This window comes from Lindgomyces ingoldianus (assembly GCF_010093535.1).
Source record: "Lindgomyces ingoldianus strain ATCC 200398 unplaced genomic scaffold BDR25scaffold_11, whole genome shotgun sequence".
NCBI classification, from domain to species: Eukaryota; Fungi; Ascomycota; class Dothideomycetes; order Pleosporales; family Lindgomycetaceae; genus Lindgomyces; species Lindgomyces ingoldianus.
Genome location: NW_022985172.1, coordinates 1161551 through 1172332, shown reverse-complemented (window position 1 = coordinate 1172332; position 10782 = coordinate 1161551).

The window sequence follows — 10782 nt, the reverse complement described above, 5'->3', positions numbered from 1 at the left end:
TACTTTTACTACTTACTTATATATACGCAAGTTATGCCTAGTCTAATTGCACTACTTATATTGCCTTTAACTTAGCTTACCTTTTTTAGCGCGCACTTGCGTCTTTAGCTTCTTTTTATTACTACACGCTCTAAACTTCTTTAAAGCAGTTAAATAAGCTTTATTTTTAACTATTAAGGTCTTTTTTACTTAAATATGCTTCTTTTTATATAATCTATGTTATGTAGTAGCCTTATTTGCTGCTTAAAGCTTTTGTCACGATTGTGCACAAGTAAGGTTATAGAGCTTCACGGAGGTCTAGTTCAATTACTACGTGAGGTATTATAGTAGGTATAAGACGTTGTGTGAGGAACAGAAAGGTTTAAAAGAAAATTAGTAATTAAATACTTAGCTTAAAAGTCTAAGCACTTTAGGTATAAATTAAGCCTATTTTAAGTTTAGTTAGTGTTAAGGCAGTTTATGCTTAAGTTTATGTCTATGTTGTGTTATGTTTATGTTAGATGTGCACTAATAATACTCTAGTACACGTCTAATATAGTTATGTCTAGAATCTAGGGAGGATACTGTAACAGTACCCCCCCTCTTATTAAGAAGGGAATTCTTTACATTAGTAGTTTTAGTATTAAGTTATCTTTATTAGGGTACAAGTTTAGTTTAGATAGGTATTAGGCGTAGAATTAGGTTACTATAGAGTTCTTTTATAGGGCTTCTGTAGGTTCTTACAACAGTTTGTTGTATCTAGTCTATTTTATAAAGTATTTATAGATATATTTTTTCTTATTAAACTAAATCTATTTAATGTCTTTTATAACATATTCTAGTTTATTGTTTATAATAATAGGTTTAGGTAGTAAGTTTAGCTGTCTAAGTAGATAGTTAGATTTAGAGGCTACTTAGCGCAGCAATAATATATAGAACACAGGGTGTATTTTTATGCTATTAGGTAGAATTAATTAGTAAGCGTATAATAAGACTATATAAGCTACTGTAAAGAAGCTAAAGTTCTTTTAATTAAGTTTCTTTAATTATTAGTTTATTTAAATATTTCTAGTGTCTAGCTAGACCTTCTTGCTAGCTGCATACGCAAGGGTAAGAGTTTAGAATTAGTTTACATACTCTTATTAAAAAGCTTAAGCTTATATAAGCTTTTTATAAACATATTTAAATATGTTTTAAATTTTGTTAATAAGTCTATTTACATCTATTACTTATATAGATTAATAAGTTAGTTAGAGAGTATTTATAAGTAGTTTAAATTTTATTTAGGGGTAGTATTTATAGTTTGCTAAGAACAGAGATACTTATGTTAATTTAGATGTTATATTATTAGCTTTAAACTATGCTATAGCTAACTATTTTACCTAGTTATTTTACTAGTAGTTTATGTACACTTATAAGACTTATTCTATTATAGTGTTTATGTTCTTAGTCTAGCTGTTAGTCTCTAGGTAAAAAGCTATAGATAAATAAAAGACAATTTAGAGCTATTTATAGAGTTTGTCTTAAAAGGCTAAGACAAACTGTGTACCTCTGTTTAATATAATTATGTTAGGCAGGCTATAGTAAACTTATACATATTAGTAGAATAACTAGGCTATATTAGAGGCAGTTATAGAGAAATATAGTATTAAGTGTTAATACTTAGTTAAGTAATTAATAACTACTATAATATTTATATACTCTTTAGATAGAAGTAGGTCTATAATAAAATTAATTAATATATCTTTTTAAGCTTATTTAAAGATTAGAAGTAGTTTAAGTAGGCTATTATACCTTTTTTAAAAAGCCTTTACTTTATAGTAAGTATAGCAACATAATACATATTAGCGTACAGTATAGAACATGCAGGGCTAGTAGTACTCTCTCTGTAGTAGGTTAAGAGTCTTTCCTCTGCCTAAGTGTTCTCTAACAGGCAAGTTATGTATAATTTAAAGTAGTTTAATTTTTAGTTTATTAGAATTAAAAATTATAAGTTAGTTATAGTAATATAGCTTACTATTTTAGTTTTTATAGTTAGCTAGTGTTACTTTCTTTAACTAACTAGCGCTGTTTTAAAGTAAGTCTAAAGTTTCTTAAATAAATTTATTATTTAAATACTTATTAGTAATAATTTAATTAATTATCTAATTTATTTTATTTAGGTTAAGGTCTAAAAATAGCTTAAGTTAAAGTAAAGTTTAGTATTAAGCCTTTTATACTTCTTTTTAAGTAAGAATGTTTTAGAATTACTTTATAAAGGCATCTAGTTTCCCTCTGTCTTAACTAGAATAATAAGTAATTTTAAAATTAAAATAAAATAAGTATTTAAACTAATAGGCTTATTAGTAGCTAAGTTATTTTATAGTTATAAAGTACTATAAGTTTTTATAGTTAGATAGGACCTGTATTAGATGCGCTGCACCTTCTAGTTTAGGTTGCTATTGTTTAAAGCAGTGTACTATAGTAAGTAATTTCTTATTATAAATCTTATAATTACCTTCTAGAAGACTTATTCTTTTTAAAAAGTATATAATAGGCCTAATAGTCCTATCTAGCTTAGTCTAGAAAAGAACTCCTGCTACTACATAGTCTAAGGCATTAGCTTCTATAAGTATTAGTAGTTTAAAGTTAAAGTAGTAGAGTATTAGAGCTTTAGTAAAGGCTTTCTTTAGCTAGTTAAAGAACTATTAGTAATTTAAGTTAAAGTTAAATTAAACCCTTTTCTTAGTAAGTGTAATTATAGGGCTTACTAGCTGTAAAAAGTTATTAATAAATTATTAGTAAAAGTTAGTAAATTTTATAAAGGCTTAAATATTCTTTATATTCTTTAGGTATTACTAATCTAGCACAGTCTAAACCTTAATAGGGTCTATTTAAATGCTATCTATAAAGATTACATATCCTAAATATGTAACCTTTAATTAGTAGAACTTACATTTATCTATGTTAAGTTGCAGACCTACTTCTTCTATAGCTTTTAGCACTAGGTGTACATGCTATTTATACTCTAAAAGGCTATTACTATAAATTAGAATATTATTAATATACATAGTGCAGAACACGTCTAGGTAGGGTTAGAGTAAGTTATTTATAAAATGTTAAAAAGTACTAGGCGCGTTAGCTAAGCTAAAGGGTATTACTAGGTACTTAAATAGTCTGTATTAAGTCTAAAACACTATTAGCTACTTATTACCCTTTACTATTTTTAGCTTATTAAAGGCAGTAATAATATCTAACTTTATAAAATACTTTACTTTACTTAGTTAGCTTAAGGTTTCCTATAAAAAAAGAATTAAGTATTAGTTTTTAATAGTAATAGTGTTTAGTCCTTAGTAGTTAATATAGAATTAAAGCCTACCTTTAAGTTTCTTTATAAATAGTATAAGTAACACTACTAGTAAGAAGCTAGCTTAAATAAACCCTTTTTTTAGGTTCTTATTAAGGTATTTTTAAAGCACTTTTAATTTGTTTAGTAACATCCTATATAGTAGCCTATAACTAAGTTGTTTGCTAGGCTTAAAAGTTATTTAGTAATTATATAGATATTATATTAAAAGCTTATTAAACTTATCTTAAAAAAAACATATAATAGGTTATAGTAGTCTTAAAGGACTATTATTTTTAAGTTAGTGTGTTTTTAGAGAGCTAAAGCTTAGTCTATATTAGAAATTATAACTGCATAGATTTTATAATCTAGTTATTAAGCTAGGGTTATAAATAGGGCAGGTTCTATGTAGCAGATGTCTATTTGCTGTTTAAGTCCTAGTTTATGTCTAAATTAAGTAAGTAAAGGTTCTTTAAAAGCTTTCTTTTTTTTAGGTTTAAGTAGTTATTAAATTATTTTACATAGCTTATTTTAGTAAAAGGCCTAGCTTATTAGCTTTACTTAGGTAGTTTTTCTCTAAGTTATTAAAAAGTAGGTTTAAAGACCTTTTATATTAAGTGCTATTTAGGTGTTGTTTAGGTGTAAGTGTAAGCATACATCTTAGCATTAAGAAAAGTTAAAGTTTAAAACTTACTCTTAGTAATTAAAAGCAACCTTATGCTAATACAGCTATAGTTATTTTAGAATTAAGTTATAATGTTCTATGTTTATTACATAAAGCTTAATCTACTTTTTATAGTGTTAGTAGGTAATTGTAACAGTTATAGTACAGAAGATAAAACCTCTTTTAAGTTATTTTTTATTAAATCTAGTTAGGTAAATTATTTAAGTAAGTAGTGTTAATTAAAGATTTAGTTTATGTGCTAGTTCTTTATTAATATAACTTATACTGTTTGCTTTTAAGTTAATAAAAGCTTATATTAAAGCTAATATAGTTCTTTATTATAAATATATAAGAATATTAACTTAGTACTTTTAGTTATTAGTAGGGGACTTAGCTTATAAGTTAGCAAAGATTTAGTGTTAAATTAGTTCTAAAAGGCAACTTAGCCCTAAAACAAGCCTTTTTACAGGCTTTTACTACTATAGCTGCAGCTATGTTAAAAGTAGTAAAAAGGATTAGGGCTTAAATATAAGTTAAAGCCCTTATAAAAATAAAATTAAAATAGTAAGAATCTTTAATAAGTGCTAGCAGCACTACTTATGTAGACTTAAAAAAAGAGAATAAAGCAGTTTTAAAAAATATAACTATACTTACTACACTTAAAGTATTAACTTTTTTTTTTATAATCTTTATACTTTCTAGAACTAACTAGAGCATAATTTAAATTAATTTTTATTATATTAGAGTTCTTATTTACAACTGCGCTAGTTTAGGGGCGTATTAGGGCTTATATAGGGAGGAACCTTATGTTATTATTATAGGTAGCAATTAGGTTTGCATACATGTTAAGGTTGTTTAGGAGGGGTTCTCTTACTATAGCGCGTTACAGTTTAGTTAAGAGGGAGTTATATAAGGCTATAATTAAACTTATCTTATTTAGGCCTATATTAGATGTAAGTTAGCAAAACTTAGTAAAGTGTAAAGTAAAGCTTTTTCTTTCTTATTATAAAGTGTTTAAGTAACTTAAGGCTGTTAACTTTTTATTTAAGTCTTTATAAGTTACTTATAAAAACGCTATAAATTAATCTAAGTTAATAATATCTTTATCTATTAGTAAGTTAATTAAGGCTATTATATTATAGTTAAGTTAATAGTAGGCATATAGTAACTAGAAGTATTTAAAGAGGAATTAGTCTATATTTTTTTTAAGTTTATATTAGAGCTTGTGTAAAAAAGAAGGTAGGTTTTTTTATTTTTTATTAAACAGTAAGGGATTAGAGAGTTAGTTAGATTTTATTACTAAGTTAGAAAAGTTATAAGTTATAGGCAGCGTTAGGTAGAAGAAAGTTAAGCTATCTCTAGACTTTTAAGTAAGCTTTAAGGCTAGTAAGTTCTTAGTTCCTACTACTATAACAGAAGTTAAGGTAAAAATAGACTACTTAATAACATAAAGCTATTTTTTAAAGTCTTTTTAAAAAGCTTTAAAGCTTATAACATAGTAGCTTTTTTATAAAGTAAGCGCTTTTTAAAAAGCTTTTTAGCTTACTTTAATAGCTTAAAGTTATATAAGTACTAAGCTTATTAAATTAGATTTAGAGGCTATTCTTAGCTAAAGTTTTAACACAACATAATGTTATAATTATGCACAAGTAAGGTTATAGAGCTTTACAGAGGTCTAGTTTAATTACTACATAAGGTATTATAGTAGGTATAAGATGTTATGTAAGAAATAGAAAAGTTTAAAAAGAAATTAGTAATTAAATACTTAGCTTAAAAGTCTAAGCGCTTTAGGTATAAATTAAGCCTGTTCTAGGTTTAGTTAGTGTTAAAGTAGTTTGTGCTTAAGTTTATGTCTGTGTTGTATTGTGTTTGTGTTAGACGTGCACTAATAATACTCTAGTACGCGTCTAATACAGTTATGTCTGGGATCTAGGGAGGATACCGTGACAGCTTTATAATCTTATAGCCTACTTTATTATATTAATGCTTTAGATAACTATTATTTACTTTTTATTACCTTGCTATATTACCTTTAGCTGTTTTTATCTCTTTAAAGCTATAATAACTACTCTAGTTAATATCTAGCTTATTATAAAGCTTAACTTATTAAAGTTATACTTATTTTTATTCTAGATACTGTACTTAGCTTTTATATTAGCTACTAAGTAAAACTAGCTCTAGATAACCTCTAGATCTTTATAAAGCGCTCTTTTATAATTATACTTATAATTAAACTTTATTATAAACTTAGAGCAGTGCTTAACTTATATACTAGTCTAGTTTAAGCTAACCTAGCCTAGATTACGCTCTGCAGGTAAGGAATTAGCTATATTAGCTATAGCTATAAGCCTAAAAGAAAATCTGTGTGTAATAAGCTTAAGTATATACTTAATAACTACTTTTTTTTAAGCTTAGTTAGATTCCTTAATTTAGGCTAGCATTCTACTTGTAAAGGCTGTCTAGCGCGTTAATTGCTTAGTATTATGTGAGAGACATTATAGATAGCTGCAGCGCGTTGTAAGGAAAGTTTTAAGTCTTATTTAAGAGTCTAAAAAGTAAGCTATATCTAACATTCTTTAGAAGATTTAATCTAGTGTTGTTGTTAAGGCATTATGTAGATAGGTAGAGTTTAGTAGGGGCTTAGCAAAAGTAGCCAGCCAACCCGCGTGGCCGGCCAACCCGTTAGGTACGTTAATAAAAAAATAAGTGTGTATAAAAAAACAAAAAATAGACCTTATATAAAAGTATTATTAGTTTAGTTAGTTTAAACCATTTTTGCGCATAAAATCTAGCTAGTCTATAGATGCTTCTATCTAGACAGAGAAGCAGTTAGTTAGAACTAATAATTAAAAAGCCTAATTTAGTGTTTTATATATATATATATATATTTACTAAGTTATCTTTACTATTAATTTACTTTATTTTAGTAATTTTTCTTTTCTTATATAATTTATAAAGTAATATAAAGTTAATTATAAGTTACTTTTTACTAGTAGTGCCTAGCTTAATAAGGTAATTATATAAAAACCTTAAATCTATGTAAATTACTACTAAAATTAGTAGTAGTTTAAGTGTTTATATAATTTACTATAAAGTTATACTAAAAGTAATTACATTATTAAACTCTCTAACTATTTTAGATAGTTTACTAGTAAGAACACTTCTAGTTGCTCTTTTACACTTAGTAGAATTTTAGTGTATAATGTTGCTTAGTATTTTAAAGTAGTTACTTTACTTTATATAGTTCTTATTACTTAATATAATTAAAAATCTTAGCTATAAGCTAAGGTTTTTATTATTAGTAAATAATTTATTTATAAAGATAAACAGCTTTACGCTATTAAGCTATAATAGTAGAAAAGTAAGACTACACTTACTATTATCTATTTACTATTAAATTTATATATTAAGTATGTTAATATTATTATATAAAAAGTCTTTAGTTTATGCAGTAATAAATAAGTTAAATGCTACTTTTAGTTAATATATAAATATAATGTATACCTTTTTTATATGTTACTTAATATATTATTATATAGCATTTTTATTTTCTAAGTTAATTATATAAAAGTAGCTTACTTATTTTTTCTAAGTAAAGACTACTATATTATGTGTAAGTTTAATTTTTTTACTATTAAACTTAATAAGCTACTTTTTTACTAAAATAGTTTTACTTTTTATATAAAACTTTACTTTTTATAGGTTTTTTTTTTCTCTTTATATAAAATCTTTTATTATAATGCTTAAAGTGTTATTTATTTATAAGCTAGTAATACTAAAAATATACTTTTTTTATTAGTAATTAAGAGGTAAAGGTTATATAAAAAGATGTGCATACATAGCTTTTTTTTATAGTAGTTATAGTATGTTTTAAACTAATATAGTCCTAATTTAGTAGCTTTATATAAGAGTTGTACAACCTAGAGTATTATATTTAGTAGAAAGCTCTAGTGCATTTTTTTTAGTAGCTTTATGTATAGTGTGCGCATAAGCTTATTTATTAATTAAATATATACTTATATAATATTACATAGTTTAAAATATATTTTATATATAGCTTTTAAGCTTACTTTTATAGCTAAAAGTAGTCTTTAGCTTATTCTTTAAATAGTTAGTAATTAAGTAAAGATTTTTTCTTTTTATCTAAGTAGCTAGTGAACACTAGGCAGAATTTCTTATATAGTTAAGTTGTTTTGCCTTTTACTTTTATATAAAGTAAAAGTTAAAAATCTAACTTTTATGCTTTATTAAGTTATACACTATAACTTTAAAAGTGCTATTAGTAATTAAAGTGTCTATCTTTATGCAGTTTAATTTTTTAAATAGTTTTTTAAGTATAGTAATTACACTATTTATATAACGTACTTCACAGGCAAGTTGCTTACACACCTAAGTTGCTTACTTTTGCTAAGACCCTACTACACTACCTTTTCTACACTAATGCATTCTTAATAACACTACTTAGATGTGTTAAAGAAATATTAGATGTAGCTTACACTTTAAGCTTTTAAATAAAACATAACACTTTTTAAGTAACACACTGCAGCTATTTATAAAGTCTTTTAAAAAATAATAAGTAACTAATGCACTAAATAACTTTTCTAAGCTAATTATATAGCTAACTTATAAAAGCTAAATAATAATAAAAAGTAGGTAATTATTTAGCACATACTTAAGCTAAATGCGCAAGAATTTCCTTTTTAGCTAGTAGCTATAGCTAATATAGCTAATTCTTTATACACTAAGCATAATATAGGCTATGTTAGCATAAACTAGCTTAATATGTTTATTAAGTGTTACTTAAAGCTTAAAGTAAAGTTTAAGTATAACTATAACTATAAAAAAGCTTTTTATAAAATTTTTATAGTAATTTAAAGCTAGTTTAACTTTATAAAGAATATTAAAGCTAAGTATAGTATTTAAAATAATAACATATATAACTTTAATAAAATAAGGTTTATAATAGGCTAAATATTTACTAGAGTAGTTGTTATAAGTTTAAAAAGATAAAGACAGCTAAAAGCAGTCTAGCTAGGTAACTAAAAGTAGACAATAGTTATCTAGGGCATTAATGCTAAAAAGTAGGCTATTTTGCTTTTTATTATTTTTTAAGGTAGCAACTACTTTTTAAACTAGTATAAAAAGGAAAATCTACTTTAAAATTAAGTTATTATAATCTCTAAGCGCAGCTAAACTACTAATTAGCTTAGTCTAGACTAGTTAAAGCACTTTAACGCGCATATAAAGAAGTGTACTGTTAGCAGCTACTGTCTACTAGTTATTAATAGCTATAAAAGCTATAACTTACTTTATTTTTAGTAATACTATAAAGATAATAAAATTATTATTATTTATATACTTTTTTACTTATTACACTTTTTATAGCTACTTAATATAGGTTATTTTACTTTTTTAAAGAAAGTATATAAGTGCTAAGCTAAAAACCTTATGCGCAACTAGATTACTTATATTATAAAAATAAAGTTTTTACTATGCTTTAAAGTAGCTTATAATGCTGTAATTGCTTTTAGTAATATCTAAAAAAGGTTTTAAAGCGCTAAATTAGTTCTTTTTAACTTATAATAAGTTATAATAGGCCTTAATATAAAGTTACATACTTTATTACTACTACTAACTATATATAACAAGCTCTAGCAGTTATAAACTTTAAGTAATACTTTAAAACTTAAGTTATAATTAATGCTTATAAAAATAAAGATTTAAAAGCATATAAATAGTTTACTAACTTTTATAGTTAAAGTGTTTAAAAAAGTCTTAAAAAAGGTAGTAATAATTACATATAAGCTAGTGTTAGTGTAATAGAAAATTACTAAGCTTTAAGCAGCTAATAAAGCTACTACATAACATAAATTGCATAAAAGAAAGTAAATTAAGGCAAAAGAGACTTTAATAATTTAAAAAAGCTTACGCTTAACAGCTCTAAAGGAGTTTAGAGCGCGCAGTAATAGGAAGAAGGCAAAGAAGCAGGTGTAAGCTAAAGTAGGTAAGCTCTTCTAAAGGCGCTATAAATAGTGTAATTAGACTAGGCATAACACATAAATGTGTAAGTAAGAAGTAGAAGTAGTATCTAAATAATATTCTAGGCTATACTGTACTATATAGTGCTAGAGCGGGTTGTTATAGGCTATAATAGAGTTTGTTAGGGTAGGGTCTTAGCAAAAGTAAGCGACTCAGGTGTGTAAGCAACTCGCCCGTGAAGTACGTTAAAGCTTAATAGATAAGGCTTAATTATCTTTTTTTTCTAGGTTAAGAATACTTAGTTTAGACTTTATATAAGTTTTCTTTACTTTTTACTTTTTCTAGTATTTATATCTTTTTTTTACACTAGTGCAGCATTACTATTTTAAAGAGCTTAGTCTATAGTAGGCTTTAGTTCTGCCTTTATAGCTTTTTTATAAAGCTGTCTTCTTCTTTTTTTTTTTAAAAGATCTTTTTATATAGAGATTAGTTTATCTAAGTTATTTATTATAAGTAAGTTATCTTTTTTTTAATAGTATAGTTTAACCTATGTACATTAGAGCTTTAGTAGGCTATTTTCTTTTTTAATAATAACATCTCTCTCTTTAATACTTTTAATTTTATATAGGCTAGTCTAGCCTTTTTTCTCTTTCTATGCTATAATCTCTAAGCTAAGAGAAAGGTTAAGAACTTTATATGTTATAAAGCTATTATAAGTATTAATTATATAATTAATGTTTACTTTTACATAGTTTTTTTTAAAGTATTTTTATTACTTTTTACATAGCGCTTACTTATGTAATAATATTTAGTAATAGTAAAAAGTTTAGGTTAA